This window comes from Rana temporaria, chromosome 5 (assembly GCF_905171775.1).
Source record: "Rana temporaria chromosome 5, aRanTem1.1, whole genome shotgun sequence".
Taxonomy (NCBI): domain Eukaryota; kingdom Metazoa; phylum Chordata; class Amphibia; order Anura; family Ranidae; genus Rana; species Rana temporaria.
The window spans coordinates 127024028-127043284 of NC_053493.1; the positions used below are offsets into that span (position 1 = coordinate 127024028).

At 43.1% G+C, this 19257-nt stretch overlaps 1 non-coding gene across 1 annotated transcript; it reads right to left on the bottom strand.

The window, feature by feature from the left end:
* Positions 1-281: 281 nt before the first annotated feature.
* LOC120942092 lies at positions 282-384 on the bottom strand. Its single transcript, XR_005749889.1, has one exon. It is a non-coding gene; the product is annotated as a U6 spliceosomal RNA (small nuclear RNA).
* Between the last annotated feature and the right edge of the window lie 18873 nt (positions 385-19257).

The following is a 19257-nucleotide window of genomic DNA, read 5'->3' on the forward strand; positions in this document are numbered from 1 at the left end:
CGGCCGCGGTCTGCATTTTAGGTTATCGGCCTATAAGACAACCCCGATTTTTAAGAACAATTTCAGGGGTTAAAAAGTTGTCTTATACGCCGGAAAATAAAAACATTTATTTTTTTTTATTTTAGATAGAGTAGGGAAGAGTATAAACTTCTGTCATTTTCTTAACTATCTGTTTTATTAGAGAGATTATCTCTAATAGATTATATCTAATGTAAGGATTATCCCTGTCACGGAAATAAGTGTCCCCATTGAAAGATTTTCCTCAATTTCCTGTTCTATTGGCAAATTAGAATGTTTTCACAAATTTGCATGTTATTTTTGCACAGGGGCTATTCTAATCTTCTCCATATCCTTCCAATTTTAGTGTAAGTGCTGCTGAAGTAAGAATAATGCCCCGTACACACAAGTTTTACAGTTGGAAAAAAAACAGATGTTTTTTCTGATGGAATTTCGCTCAAGCCTGCCTTGCATGCATACGTTCACACAAAAGTTCAGTGAACTTTTGACTGCCAAGAACGTGGTGATGTAAAAGACTACGATAAGCCGAGAAAATTAAGTTCTATGCTTCTGAGCATGCGTCGATTTGTTTCCGAGCATGCGTCGGAATTTTGCGCATTGGGATTTGTACACACAATCGGAAATTTCGATCAGTTTTTTTCCCGACGGGAAAAAAGAGATCCTGCTCTCTATCTTTTTCCAGCCTTTTTTTCCGTTGGAAAAAGTCTGATGGAGCATACACACGCTCGGGATTCCCAAACAAAAGCTCTCATCAGACTTTTTCCAACAGGAAAACCGATCGTGTGTACGGGGCATTAGAATGTTACCTTACCCTCACTTTCATTCCCAGTGACATTATCGATCAGGGCAATTAGAGAGAGGAACCAAGTTGTCCAGGAACAAATGGCAGTTAGAAGGTTTAGAAAAAACATTTTTCTGTTAAAAAACAAAAATACATCTCAAACTAAACTAAAATCAAAAGGAGAGCCATAATTTTACCACTGATGATTATAGATTAGTCACCAGTCTGCCTGGATTTGGTTTCAGTCGGGTTCATTGAATCCTGCCTAAAGTCCATAAACCCGGAACTTTGCACTGAACCACATCAAAACCTATAAAAGGTGAATACTGTTATTTTTTTCTGTCAATTTTCATAGCTAATTGGCAAGCTTTTATGGAAAAGGCCATGGGGAGCTGGGCACTGCCATAAGGGACATGTTATAAATATAAATTAAATCTAAAAATACCATACAACAGAAAGGGTTTTTAAACCCTAGTTTAAAAAAAAAAACACACATGCCTATACTTAGATGCTCTGTGCAATCGCAGTCGCGACCCTCTTCTTCTGGGGTGCCCCACCGGCACTCCAGTCTCCTCTTCATCCTTTACTTCAAGTCACTTTCACTGGGGGCACCCACACGGGCTCACTGCCATGTCCTGCTGCTGCGTCCATTGACACAGACAGAGGGACTCGGCCCACCTCCTGATCCCATGTCACTGGATTTGAATAACAGCAGCGGAAGCCAATGGCTCCGGTTGTTATCAAACTGTCCAATGAGGAGAGAGACAGCAGGTGGAGACGCTGCGCTGGTGCACATTGCTGGATTGGATCGGGCTCAGGTAAGAAAAAGGTGAAAGTTTTTCACCTTCGTGCATGATGCATGAAGGTGAAAAAACTTGAGGCTTTACAACCACTTTAAAACACACAAATCTATTAAGTAACATGTTTGGGGAAAGTCTTGAAGTGTTACTAAACCCACAACAAAAAAGTCAGTCTGTATTCAGAGCCTTAAAAAGGTATTCATACCCCTTGAAATTTTCCAAATTTTGTCATGTTACAACCAAAAACGTAAATGTATTTTATTGGGATTTTATGTGATAGACCAACACAAAGTGGCACAGAATTGTGAAGTGAAAGTCAATACTTTGTAGGACCACCTTTCGCTACAATTACAGCTGCAAGTCTTTTTGGGTATGTCTCTACCAGCTTTGCAAATCTAGAGAGTGAAATTTTTGCCCATTCTTCTTTGCAAAATAGCTCAAGCTCTGTCGTATTGGATGGAGAGCATCTGTGAATAGCAATTTGCAAAGTCTTGCCACAGATTCTCAATTGGATTTTGACTTTGACGGGGCCATTCTAACACATGAATATGCTTTGATCTAAACCATTCCATTGATGCTCTGGCTGTATGTTTAGGGTTGTTGTCCTGCTGGAATGTGAAGCTTTTCCCCAGTCTCAAGTCTTTTGCAGACTCTAACAGGCTTTCTTCTAAGATTGCCCTGTTTTTGGCTGCATCTTCCCATCAACTCTGATCAGCTTCCCTGTCCCTGTTGAAGAAAAGCATCCCCACAACATGATGCTGCCACAACAATGTTTTACGGTGGGGATGGTGTGTTCTGGGTGATGTGCGGTGTTAGTTTTTTGCCACACATAGAATTTTGCTTTTAGGCCAAAAAGTAAAATTTTGGTCTCATCTGACCAGATCACCTTTGTTCACCTATTTTCTGTGTCCCCCACATGGCTTTTTACAAACTAAAAATGTGACTTCTTATGGCTTTCTTTCAACAATGGCTTTCTTCTTTCCACTCTTCCATAAAGGCCAGATTTTTGGAGTGCACAACTAAGGCCCCGTACACACGACCAAACATGTCTGCTGAAACTGGTCCGCGGGCCAGTTTCAGCAGACATGTTTGGTCGTGTGTAGTTACGAGCGTACAGAATTTCACCGTACATTTGCCCGCCGGGCCGTTTTTCAGCAGACATTTATTTCCAAACTTGTTTTAAAACCGTCCGCTGAAATCCTGTCCGAACGGACATGTTTGGTGGTGAGTACACAAAACCAACGTACAAAAACCCCGCGCATGCTCAGACTAAATGAGGCCACGGGAGCGCTCGTTCAGGTAAAACTCACGTTTGTTTGGGATATGGCACATTCGTCAATAGAAAGATTAATTCTAGCAATAGAACACTGAAGCAAACCACACAATAAACAACACTTGATGCCGTCGTTTTATTCATTCTTCTCTTGCTAGAAATAATCAGTTATTTAGCTCATGTTATTTCAACTGAGTTGTTACATAATGAAAAGTGACATTTGTTAGCTGGGATGTAGTAAGATTTTAGCAATCTTTTTTTGGCCCGACGTATCATATTTTTAGTGGTCCTCCACATGTATATTTTTTTTTTTTAAGGTTTAATGTTTATCTTTGCCACTTTTTTTATGTGTTTATAGTTATGTCACCATTTAGATTTTTTTAATAGCAAATTCTTAGGATTTGGCTTTTGTTTGTATATTTAACTGGATTATTTTGAAGGTTGTTTAAATTGTCTACCATGTTGGCACACCAAATGCCCCCCCCCCCCCCACATGAGTTAGTGAATTTTTTAGATGAAACATTTTATTTGTTTGTAATGTTTGATGCCTAAAATAATCCCCACAGTATTACAAACAATAGGCACGTTTTTAAATTCAACAAAAACGCTTTTATTTTAGCAAATGATAAAAAGGAACAAAAACAGAATGGCAGCACTTGAACAGCTAGCAAAATACATGCAAACTTGCATTGTCAAACATGAAGGCTAAACTAGCCAACCTCAGGAGGCACACAAACTAAAATCTGAAGCAGCAGCACATAACACCAAAGGAACCCAAGCTGTGGTAGTCCAAACAAGATGCCATTTGTGGGGGATCAAATGGAAGGCAGGGAATCAACGTCTCCTCTTCCCTCCAACCTTCCTTCCAGGCTGCCTTACAGCGGGTCTTCCCTGGGCCCTTGCAGGTGGGGATGATGTGGCAGCAGGAGTATGGTGTTCAGCAAGCCGGGCCGGGTCACATAGCCCAGTGTCTTTGGTCAGCAGCTCCCTCTCCATCCACCAAAGGGCCTGGTTGATCACGCCCTTTGCCAGTTGCCTCTGCTCCTCCGTGCCTTTATTTAGATCGTGTGCCAGGGAGGCACTGTAGGCCTCAGTGGGGTTGAGGGGGGCCCTCATGATGGCACTCGCCTCCCTAATCATTTGGAGGCTGGCTTCCTCCACTGCCCCCAATTTCTTCTTTCGGCCTGGTGGCCTAATATGGAGGGGAGGAGCCTGGCTGGTGGTGGTTGTCCTGGGGAGCTGCTGAACGCCACTGGGCCCGGCCTCCTCCTGGCTGCCACTGACCCCTTCGGCCTGGCTGTCAGTGAGGAGAGGATCTGCCACCTCCTGGCTGGTCTCTTCTTCCTGTGTTAAAAAAAGGGACATGTTGTAATATATTTATAAATATAATCACTCACATTTTCATGCTTGAATCTTCTTTTTTGCCGCTAATTTAAACTTGAAAACAGACTCACCCTCTGACCCCTGCAGTTGTCATCCCTGACACCTATTTGTTTGCCCACCACTTTAGATTTTTGCTTCCCAGCTTGTATTTTATTAACCAATATCAAGTCAAGAATCAAACAATAATTAATATTATTCCATAAATAGTTATGAAACTACTATACCTCATCATCGTAGAGGCGCAGATCTGCCTCTCTGTCAGCCAGGCCCTCTTCATCCGACTCTGCAGGGTTGTGGTGATCTGGGGAAGTCCCGCTGGAAGGTAGCGTGGAGGGAAGGTTGGGATTCAGACTTGACATAGATGGCCTGCCTTCCAGTTGATCCCGCAAAAAAGACATCTGGTTGTAATACCACAGCTTGGGTTCCTTTGGTGGTCTTGCTGCTGCTCCAGATCTTAGCTGCTTTTGGTGAGCTTTGTATGCTCTCCTATATGTGCCCCTGAGGTTGGCAAGTTTATCCTTCACCATGTTGGCACTGCATTCTGGCACCCATGTCCTCATGTATGCTGCTAGCTGTTCAAGTGCTGCCGCTCGTATGTCCTTGTTATGATAATGGTCCTGCTTTGAATCCCACAGGATGGGCATTTCTCGAAATTTATCCAGCAAATGCTGGATAATGTCTTGGGTCTGCAGTAGATCCATATTAAATTTTTAAAGTTGTAATTTTAGTCTAGATTACAAAAAGAAAAAGAAACCAAAAACACGATTTCAAAAATGCTCAGCATTTACATTGATAGAATATGTTGTTAAAAAAGTAGGACCTATATAGAAATACAAACACAGTGTCTCTTGTTTACAAAATGCTGGCCAGCTCTGCCCCATTGGTTGGTTGTAGCTAACATTTTTTTAATACATGCCGCCCCTTTGGATCCATTGCAGGAAATAATAGAAATCTACAACCATACACAATTATTACAAATGACAGCATTCCTCAAGGCACTATTGCATGTGTAGATATCCTGCCCCTCAGCATTGATTACATGAAAGACACTTCCTAATGACCTCTGTCCAACCAACACAGAACAATACTTGGCCTGATCTGAATACACCCTACATAATTGGTAATGAGTTACCTCATTTTTGACATCTATATTTTGTGATGTCTACAAAAGCATTTGGGTACTAAAATCACATTCTGGTATCCAAGAGACATAATAGCTTAATAAAACTGTACAACCAACAGACAAAACCCCCATCCCATGGCTCTCCATTTTATAGCCCGCTGCTGATCCCATGTTTAAATTTCTTACCTGCCTCTCTCCAAATCCTCGTTTGTTACGCTCGATGAATTAACACGTAACCTACGTAATCACGTCATGCGCCTTTTATCCACTCCGCGTATGTATGAAACGCCGCCCTCGTCACCTTTGCCATGCCCCTAATCAATTGAAAATGTAAATATGGCGTTAACTCTGTAGGTTCTGGAATCGCGCGAATATTTTCCGCGTAACCTACGTCAATACGTTGTTGGCATTCGCGACACTCCGCATATGCAAGAATCCCCGCCCTCATCTCCGCCCATGACGGGACATTTCCTCGTTTCCACGCCCCTAATCTCTGTGGGAAGGAAAGATGGCGATGTCACACGAGCGGGCACGGAGCTCTCATGGCGCAAGTGAAGGGACAGAGGCAGGACCGTCCCGATCCAGGCCTAAAAGATATAAAGCCACTAATATGGCGTTTGAAGAAATGGTGGAGTTGGTTTACACCATGAGGAGGAAGGATTATGATGGTGAATGTGGGCCCTACAAAACACCGAACCGTAGAAAGTCACACATAATGGACAAGGTGGCAAGGAGAATGAGGAGAATGTTTGGTGTCACCAGGTCCAAGGAGCAACTCCGGAAGCGTTGCTCCGATTTAAAATTGAGGGAGCCACATCACATGAAGAAGATCCTCAAAATTCTGCGTAAAAGTAAGTCCATATTATTTAAGGGGGGGGGGGAATGTCTGCAATAATGTTTTGATATGTAGTTTTTGACATCTGCCTCCTTGGCCTGCTTGTACTTTTGAACACGTGTAGATACTGTATTGTGTTTATGTCAAATAACAACCTTGACCAAATATTTTGAAATAGTTAACACGCGTAATATGACATTGTTTCGCAGAAATGCGAGGTTAGTCCAGGAACAACACACCTGGACATGGCTGACTGGCCACAAACTTTGTTTTAAAAAATTTTTGAATAGCAAAATCACAGAAATTTACTTGAGTGAATGTGACAGGCAAACAAGATTCATTCTCCAAAATGGAAATAAAGCTGATGTTTTAACATCTGGAAATGCAAAGCACCTGTGTCTCAACAATCAAAGGATATTTATTTGGAGGGTCGACGAGAATTAATGTTTTGGGGGGACATCCATGTGTGTCACTTCTTAGCAAAAAAGGGGCAGGATCAGAGCTTGGCCTAGAACTACGCCAAAAATGGAGGATTGCTGAAAGAATAAACAAAAAAAAATCATCATAAATGTATCATCTATGCAATGTGTGCGATTTATGATATACAATATCTGTGTGCTGATGAGTATACCTTTTTTTGTTTCGTATTTCTTATAGGGGAAAGAAGACGCCAGCAATTGGAGGAGGCAGAGAGGGCCAGACACCCACAAAATCAAACACCTCCACATGTGGAGGAGGAGGAGGCTGTGGAAGGAAGAGAGGAGGCTGTGGAAGGAAGAGAGGAGGATGTGGAAGGAAGAGAGGAGGATGTGGAAGGAAGAGAGGAGGAAGACTTAACTCTGGATTTAGAATTCGGTGAAGATGAGGCGGAACTGGACGAAGCAGAATTGCGTGATTTTGAAGGGGTATTGATGGATAAAGAAGGAGTTCTGGAAGAAGATGGAGGAGTCGTGGATGATGAGGGGGAGGTGGTGGAAGAAGGAGGAGTCGTGGAGGATGAGGCTGAGGTGGTGGAAGAAGGAGGAGTCATAGAAGATTGTGAAATTGTGGATGTGGAAATTATCAGCCCATCAGGTCAGTGTCACCCCAACATTAATAGGGCCAAAGATATGCAGATAGGCCGGAAACTCTTTACATATTTTGAATGCCAATTTGTTTGTTTTTAGGGGATGAAGATGGTGTAGCACATTTTTCACGTGCAAGTGCTTCAATAATAGTACAGCAAGTAATGGAGTGCAGCACGGAAATGGACAATATGCGGGAAAGGATGGTCGTCATGGAGCAGAATGTTCGAAATGTCATTTCAGAGTGCAGCACGGAAATGGACAACATGCGCCAAAGGATGCTAGTCATCGAACAGAATTTCAAAAATATCATTGACATGATGGGCCGTGTCAAAGACTGAAACACAAAAGCCCATCCCCCGCCCATCCCCCGCCCACAAAACCAGTTTTAATTTTTGTACTTTATAATACGCCAACATTTCTAAATGCACACACAGTGTGCCAATATGTGCTATCTGCCATCACAGACTATCTATTGTCTGTGCTTTGTGGGTACAAACCCCTCCTCGATCCTCAAGTAGTTGAGAGGAAGAAGGGTTTGCTCCCACAAAACACAGACATTGATCACCCATGATGTCAGATAGCACATGTGGCCATTTGTCTGTGTAACCAATGACATTTGGCGATTTTTCACTGAATGTGTGCATTTAGAAATTTTGGCGTGTTCCAGTGTGAAAGCACACCATCCATGACTGACTGCTGTTGTTATTTTTAATTTTTTTTTGGTGTTGATCTTGTTTTGGTTGTAAATGTTTACAGTTTCAGATCACAAAACGAACAATAAATATCACCTAAAGAAATAAGTTAAAGCGGGGGTTCACCCTTAGAGGGCACTTTTTCCCCTTAGCTTCATGCTCGTTTTTACTAGGGGAATCGGCTATTTATTTTAAAATATGTGCAGTACTTACCCGTTTACGAGACGCATCCTCTCCGTCGCTTCCGGGTATGGGCTTCGGGAATGGGCGTTCCTTCTTGATTGACAGTCTTCCGAGAGGCTTCCGACGGTCGCATCCATCGCGTCACGATTTTCCGAAAGAAGCCGAACGTCGGTGCGCAGGCGCAGTATAGAGCCGCACCGACGTTCGGCTTCTTTCGGCTACGAGTGACGCGATGGATGCGACCGTCGGAAGCCTCTCGGAAGAATGTCAATCAAGAAGGAACGCCCGCTCCCGAAGACCCATACCCGGAAGCGACGGAAGAAGATGCAGCTCGAAAACGGGTAAGTACGGATCATATTTTAATACAAATAGCCGATTCCCCTAGACCGAACGAGCAGGAATCTAAGGGAGAAAGAAAAAGAGAATTTTTTTTTTTAACAAATGGGTGAACTCCCGCTTTAAATAATTAGCTTAAAAAAAGACAAAACTTTTTGGTTGTGTTAAAATTTAGAAAAAAAATATATACACCAAAAAATTAAAAGCACAAAAATGTTTTGTAGAAAAACACTACCCAAAAATGTTTAAATGTAAATAAATTTATTAGAAAAAACAAGCAAATTAGAAAAAAAAAATGTTAAAAATATTTTAAAAAACACACCAAAAAATAGAAACATATAAATTATTCTGGGTTACTGAAAACCAAACTAAATAAAACCTTTAATTTTGTTCAAAAGTATTAAAAATATATGTTTACAAGTGTGTATATATATATATATATATATATATATATATATATATATTTATATATATATATATATATATATATATATATATATATATATATAGGAGACAAGCCAGAAAAATCTTGGTTATATTTTCACTTAAATAATTATTACATTGTGTTTTGATCATTATTCTTGATAATCACTGTCAATAAAGAAAAAAAATGAAAGAATTTAAAGCAAATATTTACACAACAAAATTTTAAAAAAATGTTTAAAACCAAAAAAGAAGCATTTTTTGGGAAAAAAGGACTAAAATAAAAAAATAGAGTTGTGACATCAAAAGCTGAAAAATGAGTGGCTTCTTATTTCTAGACTGAATACCCAGTTTGTAGATGAGTGAATAATGTGCAAATGTGGTTAGTTAATACATCTGAGTAAGTAAATTTGGCACTAGAAGTGCACTATTTTTGGAGAGAACCTGGAAGACAGAAAAATAGAGAAAAAGCAGTAATGACAAACAACTGTATAAAGTCCAATGGTCTAATTATTTATTAGTTCTGAGAATATTCCTTTCTTTTGGGGGCCGAATTAGAAAGAAATATGATCTGGCATAGCAATGGCCCCCAGACCCATGAAGTACTCAACATATTTGTCGCGTACCTCACGAGCAGATTGGGGGGCCAAGCCAGCGCGACCAGTGTCCAGGCCAGGAATGTTCTCTGAGGGTAGTCCTGCCTCAGAGCCCATGGGGGCTAGGTACGTCTGGGAGTGCCTGCGTAGAAAATTGTGCAAAATGCAGCAGGCAAATATAATGGTGTTCAATTTATATTCCGCCAAATGTATCGATGTCAGGAACAGGCGGAACCGGTTGGTGAGGATCCCAAAGGCATTCTCGACTACCCTCCGAGCCCTGGACAACCGAAAATTGAACACCTTCCTCTCTAAGGTGAGGGTCCTCTGGGGAAAAGGCCGCATTAGGTGAGGTCCAAGCCCGAAAGCCTCGTCCGCTAGGAACACAAACGGAAGTCCTTCCACATTATCTTCATCTGGTGGCAATGCCAGACCACCAGTTTGGAGACGATCATAGAAATCAGTCCGTGAGAACACTCCCCCATCTGACATCCGGCCGTTCTTCCCCACGTCCACATATAGAAACTCACACTGTGCCGACACCACCGCCATCAACACGATACTATGATAACCCTTGTAGTTATAATAGAAGGACCCCGAGTGGGGTGGGGGCACAATGCGGACGTGTTTCCCATCTATTGCTCCACCGCAGTTAGGAAAATCCCACCGCTCGGCAAATTGGGAAGCCACAGACTGCCATTCCTGTGGTGTGGAGGGTAGCTGTGGGGACAAACAAAAAAAGAGATTTAGTACTTTGGCACATAAACATTGCAAACATAATCCTACAAGCATCCTTGTGCAACTTTACATTTTTAAAATAGCATTTTAAAATTATGAAGGGAGAATTTTGGGGCACAAATAGATAGGCCCACTTAATTAATAAGAGACTCCACAGCCCTATGATGGGGACAAAAACACTTTGAAGGGGGGGGTGGGGGGTGTTTAAACTGTTTTAACAAAAAATAAAACAAAAAAAAAAAATGTGGCAAGGTGGGGGTTGGCCCGAAGATAGCATGCTGGACAGGTTAATATTGGGTAAGATCCAAATATGCAGGTAGGCCAAAATAAAAAGAACATGTAAAAGCTGATATCAACATGCATAGTGAGAAAAGGGAACGTAAGTTAAACACACAGCATATCTGGGAACTTAAAAAAAATGTTAGTTGCCAACATTATTAAAGACACATTGTGAGGTTAAAATGAGGAAACTTACCTTAATATACTCCTCGTGCAGAACTTTGATGATGGCAGCACACGTGTCCGGTATGATGACCCCAAGCGCCTGCGGAGAGATGCCTGTCGAGAACTTGAGGTCCTGCAGGCTCCTCCCAGTCGCCAGGTACCGCAACGTGGCAATAAGCCTCTGCTCGGCCGTGATGGCTTGGCGCATCACAGTGTCCTGCCTCGTGATATAGGGGGACAGAAGTTCCAGCAGACTGTTGAATACGGGGTCCGTCATGCGGAGAAAATTCCTATAGTCATTAGGATTATTCTCCTGGATTTCCCTAAGCAGAGGCATATGTGAGAACTGGTCACGCTGGCGCAACCAATTCTTGGTCCAGAAACGCCTCCGCCCCCTGTTTCTGGCCAAAGTACTGGAATAATGAACATATCCAGCAGCCATCCCATAAACAGCACCAACTCGCGAAAATTGACGCTGCTGCTCCATCATGGCTTCAAACCGGCCGGCTGGTCAGTCAAGAACACACTCCAACAGAAAGCACAATCAAATCCAGCGGTACCTGCAAAGAACGCACGACACACAGATACGATCGCACAGTACGAAACTGCATAGCAGAACGAACTGCACGCCTGTACCCGAATGCCAACTACGTACCCACAAGCACACGCACTGAACCAGAAAATACTACCTGCTAAAGCCTGGAGACCGAGAAGCGCGAATCAGCTCTAACCAAACCTTCACTAACACGAGCAAAGCCGTAACTAGCAAAAGCGGAACAGAGGGCGTCGCCATTGACTTTGGCCTTTCCCTTTATAGTGACGTCAAACGTGGATTACGTGCACGCGTTATGGTCCGCAGGGAAATATGGTCCGCTGGTGTGTACAAGCCAGCGGGCCAAATGACAAAACAGCCTTGTACGCCAGAAACAGCCCGTCGGACATTTTCCAGCGAACATGTTTGGTCGTGAGTACCCGGCCTAATAGTTGTCCAGTGGACAGATTCTCCCACCTATGCTGTGGATCTCTGCAGCTCCTCCAGAGTTACCATGGGCCTCTTGGCTACTTCTCTGATTAAAGCTCTTCTTGCGCCGCCTGTCAGTTTAGGTGGACAGCCATATCTTGGTAGGATTGCAGTTGTGCCATACTCTTTCCATTGTCGAATGATGGATTGAACAGTGCTCCATGAGATATCCAAAGCTTGGGATATTATATAAAAACATTTATCATTTTCTTTCCACTTCACAATTATGTGCCACTTTGTGTTGGTCTATCACATAAAACCCCAATAAAATACATTTATGTTTTACAAGGGGTGTGAAGACTTTTTCAAGGCACTGGGCCGGATTCACAAAGAGTTACGCCGGCGTATCAGTAGATACGCCGACGTAACTCGGAATCTAAGCCCGTCGTAAGTTTAAGTGTATGCTCAAACTGAGATACACTTAAACCTAGATAAGATACGACGGCCTGCGCCGTCGTATCTTAGGGTGCAATTTTTCCGCTTGCCGCTAGGTGGCGCTTCCGTTGATTTTGGCGTAGAATATGTAAGTTACTAGATATGCCGATTCACGAATGTACGCTTGCCTGTCGCAGTAAAGATACGCCGTTTCCTGTAAGATATACGCTGCGTAAAGATAAACATGCCCCCTAGGTGGCATAGCCAATGTTAAGTATGGCCGTCGTTCCCGCGCCGAAATTTGAAAATTTTACGTTGTTTGCGTAACTCGTCCGTGAATGGGGCTGGACGTAATTTACGTTCACGTCGAAACCAATGACGTCCTTGCGGCATACTTTGGAGCAATGCACGCTGGGAAATTCCACGGACGGCGCATGCGCCGTTCGGGATAAACGTCAATCACGTCGGGTCACCAAAAATTTACATAAAACACGCCCCCTCATCCTCATTTGAATTACGCGCGCTTACGCCGGCCCCATTTACGCTACGCCGCTGTAACTTAGGAGGCAAGTGCACTTGCCTCTCTGACTTACGGCGGCGTAGCGTAAATATGATACGCTGCGCCACCGTAACAATGCGCGCCCCTACCTGAATCCGGCCCATTGTATTCAGTCGCGCATGCTTGTTATACTAACTGTGAAGCCTAAGGGGTTAATCCTCTGCATTATGTAAAAAGGCTTTTTGATCTTGTATGCACAGATCATCCTCTTCTTCCACTGACTCCAAAACATGAGACAGAGTTAATGGAGTCAGGCTGCTCATGCTCAGTTTGGTATGTATTGCTAGAGTTTTTTTTTTCTTAGGAGAGTGCATGTTATCAGCACAGGATCAGCACTGTCCAGACAGAGGATCAGGGATCCTGGCTTCTGATAAAATTCCACCCAGGCCCTTATCCAGGTATACAACCTAAATGGCCAGGAAAGGGTGAACAGCAAATATGCATCCTCTTCTTCCTGTATCAGACCAGGTCACATGCCTTTCAACATTTTAACATTTTAGATTTCCTCAATTCCATTACCTAAAAAGGGTCGGAGTGGCCCATTTTTATATAGTTTTCCAAAGCAAAAGCTGGTTGAGGGAGTTTTTGAAAACTCCAGAAGGTGCCTAAAATATGAGGTAGTCTTCTGTTTCTTTACTGAATTCTTTGGAGCCCAATTCCAATCAGAAAATTATTTTGCTTTGAATAAAGTAGGGAAGGGTTAGGGTCTCTGTCTGGTTTTTATTGTCTTATGTGTCCATTCTGGAGAGGTTTACCCTCACTTGCATCGCAGAAACAAGAAATGAAGGAGAATCTCCCCATTAAAGCGGGGGTTCACCCTGTTAAAAAAAAAAAAAATGTTTTTTTTTATTATTCCATTACTTTCGGCATCGTAGCGCGAGCTACGGTATGCCGGTCCTAAATTTTTAATCCCCGTACTCACTGTGCTATCGTTGATTGAAGAATCCGGGGAATGGGCGTTCCTATGGTGAGAGAAGGTGATTGACGGCCGGCCCTGGCACGTCACGCTTCTCCGGAAATAGCCGAAATAGGCTTGGCTATTCACGGCGCCTGCGCATAGCCTGTGCGCAGGCGCTGTGAATAGCCGAGACCTACTCCGGCTGTCTTCGGGGAGCGTGACGTGCCAGAGCCGGCCGTCAATCATCCTCCCTCTCCATAGGCACGCCCATTCCCCGCGGGAGTCGGATTCTTCAATCAACAATAGCACAGTGAGTACGGGGATTAAAAATTTAAGACCGGCATACCGTAGCTCGCGCTACGATGCCGAAAGTAATGGAATAATGAGGTGAAGGAGGGTGAACTACCGCTTTAAGTTCACAAACCTGACAGAAATGTTTATCTCTTCTCTACTCTATCCACAATTACTGACATGTTATTTCCTGGTGGCCTTGAAGCTTTCAATGTGCTAATACATCCCACACAACAGAGAACCAGGTAGAATAAACAAATTTTAAATACGGCCTAATTCCATTTTCACCCAATATATATCGCCAAATGAAATGTCATATTAAAGCGGGGGTTCACCCGGACATACAACTTTTTGCCCTTAGATTCCTGCTCATTTTGTCTAGGGGAATCGGTTATTTTTTTTTTAAATCGAAGCTGTACTTACCTTTTTAGAGAGCGATCTTCTCCGCCGCTTCCGGGTATGGGCTGCGGGACTGGGCGTTCCTATTTTGATTGACAGTCTTCCGACAGGCTTCCGACGGTCGCATCCATCGCGTCACAATTTTCCGAAAGTAGCCGAACGTTGGTGTGCAGGCGCAGTATAGCGCCGTACCGACGTTCGGCTTCTTTCGGCTACTCGTGACGCGATGGATGCGACCGTCGGAAGCCTGTCGGAAGACTGTCAATCAAAATAGGAACGCCCAGTCCCGAAGACCCATACCCGGAAGCGGCAGAGAAAATTGCTCTCTGAAACGGTAAGTACAGCTTTGATTTTAAAAATACTAGCCGATTCCCCTAGATAAAATGAGCATCAATCTAATGTTAAAAGTTATTTTTAGGGTGAACTCCCTCTTTAAGGTTAGAATGTTGAAGTTAAGCCAATTTATCACCTTCAGCTAAATTTATATAAACCACAGCCCATTTTACAAGTCTAATATCCTATAAGAAACATTTCCTGGCTGTGGTGAAAAAAATGTTTTCTCTGTACCTCCCCAATGTGTGTCTTTCACACTGGTTCCAGGAATATACAAAAAAAAAAACAGAAGCGAGAAATGTACAGAGTGGTCAACGCAGAGCTAACAGCTTTAGACATTTGTCAATTTTTTTTTGTAAACAGGGGTATTTGTTTTTATATAATATGTACTATAATAATAAAGTAACCCTGTCCCCATTGTTTTATATATATTTTACATGTGTAATGTATTTCCTTTACCTTTGTTGGAATGTATCAACTACCTCCCAAGCTTTCTCCTAAATGTAGAAAGCCTTTTGGGTTTTGCTATTGGGCACCTGCAGATTGTTTTCATAGCCAGCAGCACCACCCAGCAGACAGTGAGCTACCTCACTATATTATGTTCACTTGGGGAATGGGAAATTAGTTTGGAGCTGCTTGCTTTAGAAATTATTGCAGGCCTGAATAAGCACCATACTCACCAGCAATGCTGCTGCTAAGAATGCAATCTCCCACCAAACAGCAGGAGAGACAGTTGACCAAGTAGAGAGGGGATTATATCCCCTAACACATGATATATGATGATTTGCTAAGCAATGTATAAGTACTAGTATGGATGTAGATAATTATATTTAATTAAAACAGACTTTACTGAGACTGAACGATCACAGAAAGTTCATTATAGCATTCAAACGTACCAATCAATATCAAAACTTCTGCTATATGCCAATGTTTCCAGTCCAAGGGCGAGTGTGCTTTAGTGTGTAAAGTGCAGCGCTATTAATCTACAGTGGGGATCGAAAGTGGGGATCGAAAGATTAATATTTGTATTAATGTGCATAACGAAGCCAAGGAAAGATGGAAAAATCTCCAAAAGGCATCAAATTACAGATTAGACATTCTTATATGTCAAAAAAAAGTTAGATTTTATTTCCATCATTTACACTTTCAAAGTTACAGAAAACAAAAAAATGACGTCTGCAAAAGTTTGGCCACCCTGCAGAATTTATAGCATGCACTGCCCCCTTTGCAAAGCTGAGACCTGCCAGTGTCATGAATTGTTCTCAATCATCGTCTGGGAAGACCAGGTGATGTCAATCTCAAAGGTTTTAAATGCCCAGACTCATCTGACCTTGCCCCAACAATCAGCACCATGGGTTCTTCTAAGCAGTTGTCTAGAAAACTGAAACTGAAAATAGTTGACGCTCACAAAGCTGGAGAAGGCTATAAGAAGATAGCAAAGCGTTTTCGGATGTCAATATCCTCTGTTCGGAATGTAATTAACCACTTGTCCACGGGAGGACATCATATGACGTCTTCAACTTTGTGCGATGATATCTAAATAATAACTGCAGCTACAGTCATCATTCAGATATCGCCGTCTTCAGATTCTGTTTACGATTATAATGATCAAAGCGGCGGTTCCGCCGCTTGATCGTTCTTATAGGCAGTGGGAGGGGACAACCCCCCTCCCGCCGCCATCCGGTGCCCTCTCGGAGAGCGAATCGGTCGGCGCTGCCTGGAAAGCATAGAGATGACTGGTGACCAGATGGTCACCAGTCATCTCTATGACCGTCAGAGGCCCGGGAACGACGTTATGACGTCACGCCCGGTACCTGGAAGTAAACAAAGCCGCAATCGCGGCTGTCGGCATGTCATCAGTGATTTTTTTTCCACTGATTTAATGCTTGTAAGCCTGGGGGAGAGATGTGGGGTCTTATTGAAGTATGGTGTCTTGGCGAGTCCCAGAAATTCAGTCCAAGCTGGTGAGGTGGCTAGCACTAGTAGTGTCCTGTAGCCACCAAGAATTTGAACACAGGCCTGTAGAGTGTAGTGTCCTTCTGGATGTACTTGCAAGTTCCGATTTGCAGCTGTCATGTACCTGATAGTAGACTGAATTAAGGAGGTTGGCCTCTTTTTTATCTCCCGCCCTAACCCCACTGAGGATGGGACAGAGGGTGCCAAGGGACAGGAGGGACACGAGTGCCTGTGGGTGTTGATTGCAGAACCTGTAGCAAGGAAAGCGACTCCAAGAAGACGGTGGAACCAGAGGAGGAAGAACAGCAGTAGTGTTCAGAGGACTGGTCCAGACCAAAGGGGCACTCCACTTACGCTGATGGTTCAGGATAGGCAGCTTGTCAGGAATCTGCAGGTTGGAACATATAGCGGTGTACAGAGCTAGTGCAGCAGACAGCCAGGCAAGCACTCAAATTTTACTGGCAGCCAGGATCAGAGGCAGAAGCAGGGTCTCAGGAATAGCCGGGGTCGTCAACAGACAGGCAGCGAGGTACCAAGTCTGAAGCAGAGCTGAAGTCAAGAACAGAGCCAGGTCAAGGGTAAATGACAAGGCAGAAGCAGGGTCTCAGGAATAGCTGAGGTCGTTAACAGACGGGCAGCGAGGTACCAAGTCTCAAGCAGAGCTGAAGTCAAGAATGGAGCCGGGTCAAGGGTAAATGACAAGACAGAAGCAAAATCCAAGATCGGGGCAAGAACACAACAGGTCGGTAACAGGGAGAAATGCAGGATCAATCAAGACACAGGGCACAGCTGAAGATCGATAAGTGGGGAAGAGGGCGCTAGGAAAAAAATACCTGAAGTTGGGACACCCTTAGACCGAGGGTCCCAATGGTATAAGTGGAAAGCTGAAGATCAGTCAGCAAAGGATATGGGAGTGAGCTATCTTTAAAATAGCTAGTCTGGCGCTAACAGGGAAATTCCTGCACGCATGCTTACCTATTAGCCGCTGTTCGGGAAATACCATGGGCATTTCTATGCACCAGATGTCTCACAGGTATTACCTGACAGCTGCCCTAAGATTCAGCAGCACCCGTTATCCCCCCATTCACATTTCAACCTGGAATTCAGGTGGAAACAACAAATTTAACATCTCCCCCAACCCAAATTCATACCTTTCCAGACTTTTCCAAGTTTGAAGTTTATCAAGGCCTAACCCTTAACATGGGCATTACAAAAAATAATAAATTGCAGTCATTCTGGTCCACAGACCCAATTTATCATATGCCCATGTTCTCTGCTGCAATGGCCAGGCATAAATATAAAAATATAATGCATTTCATGCATTACAACAACCATACACTGTCATCCTCAGGGTGAAAATGATGGGCGTCACAAAATTCTGCCCTTGAAAATTACCTATTCTAAAAATTTGCAGATGTGTATACACCCTGACAAAACATCTTCATTGATGAGTTCCTCATACATTTTTCTGGCCACCTGGCATTCAAGCAATAGCCCCCCCAGATCCTTGGTCAAAATGTATAAGCTCTGTCAGAGGACAACAGACTATGCATCTTGTTTTACGATTTATGAGGTAAAAGACATGTGGAGCCCCCCGGATGCCCAGGCTAAATGGGGAGCAATGGCAATATAGTATGGGATTTGGTGTCACCGTTTTTCCTTATGGGGTACCATTTGTACGTGGACATCTAATATGCAAGCGTGTTACTTTTTAGACCATTTTTCAATCTTGAAATTGGCTGCTGTGACACCGTGCGACCTAATCGCTAGGGCTTCCTCCAAAAACTTATAGCGGAGGTCTGCCTTTTTTTTTTTAAGTCAGCAGCTACAAATACTGCAGCTGCTGACTTTTAAAAGAAGGACACTTAACTGTCAAGCATACCTGCGCTATCGTTTGGCTCTCAGGTTCTGCCGCTGCCATCTTCGGTAAGGGAATCAGAAAGTAAAGCCTTGCGGCTTCACTTCCTGGTTCCCTACTGCGCATGCACAATCCGAATGGTCCCTGCTGTCTTCTGGGACCTGTGTGTCTTTTTAGGGGACCCCCAGGCCACCAGAACAAGTGTCCCCACGGAAAGATTCCCCCTGTATTACTTTTTTGGGGACAACCAAAAGTTTTTGGTTTACTTTTACTTTCACTTTCAATGATGAGAACAGGACAAATAGAGGGGTTAAACCCCATAAGGGGGGCACAGACAGCAATAAAAACTAACAGGTGTTCTAATCCATCTCGGTTAACGTTCCATTCCAAGCAATTCAAAAATTATTATTATTATTATTATTATTATTATTATTATTATTATACAGCGCCATCAGTTTGTGCAGCGCTTTACAATAAGTATAGTTGCAAAAAAGTGGTACAAAAGGTAATAACTGTGAGGAATGAGCTCATGTAGAAAATAAAAGTACGGTTGTTAGGTGGAGGCAGAATAAGCTTCTCTGAAGAGGAGGGTTTTCAGGGATCATTTAAAAGCAGAGTAGGAGATAAGCCTTTGTTAATTATTTTTCTCTGTTAGGCATCAGGCACATAAAAGTCTATAAGGAACAAATTTTGGAAGACCACAATCACCACTGGTGGAACAAGTATGGCTGTATTCAATATACTTTTTAAACTTTTAAAACTTCACTTGCACTGCTTAACACATTGGTGTGAATGTGTCCTCCAAGCCAGGGAAGTCTAAAGTTATTTCTTCTGTGGAAAGAAGGTAGGTGACTACAACATTTCTAAATACATAT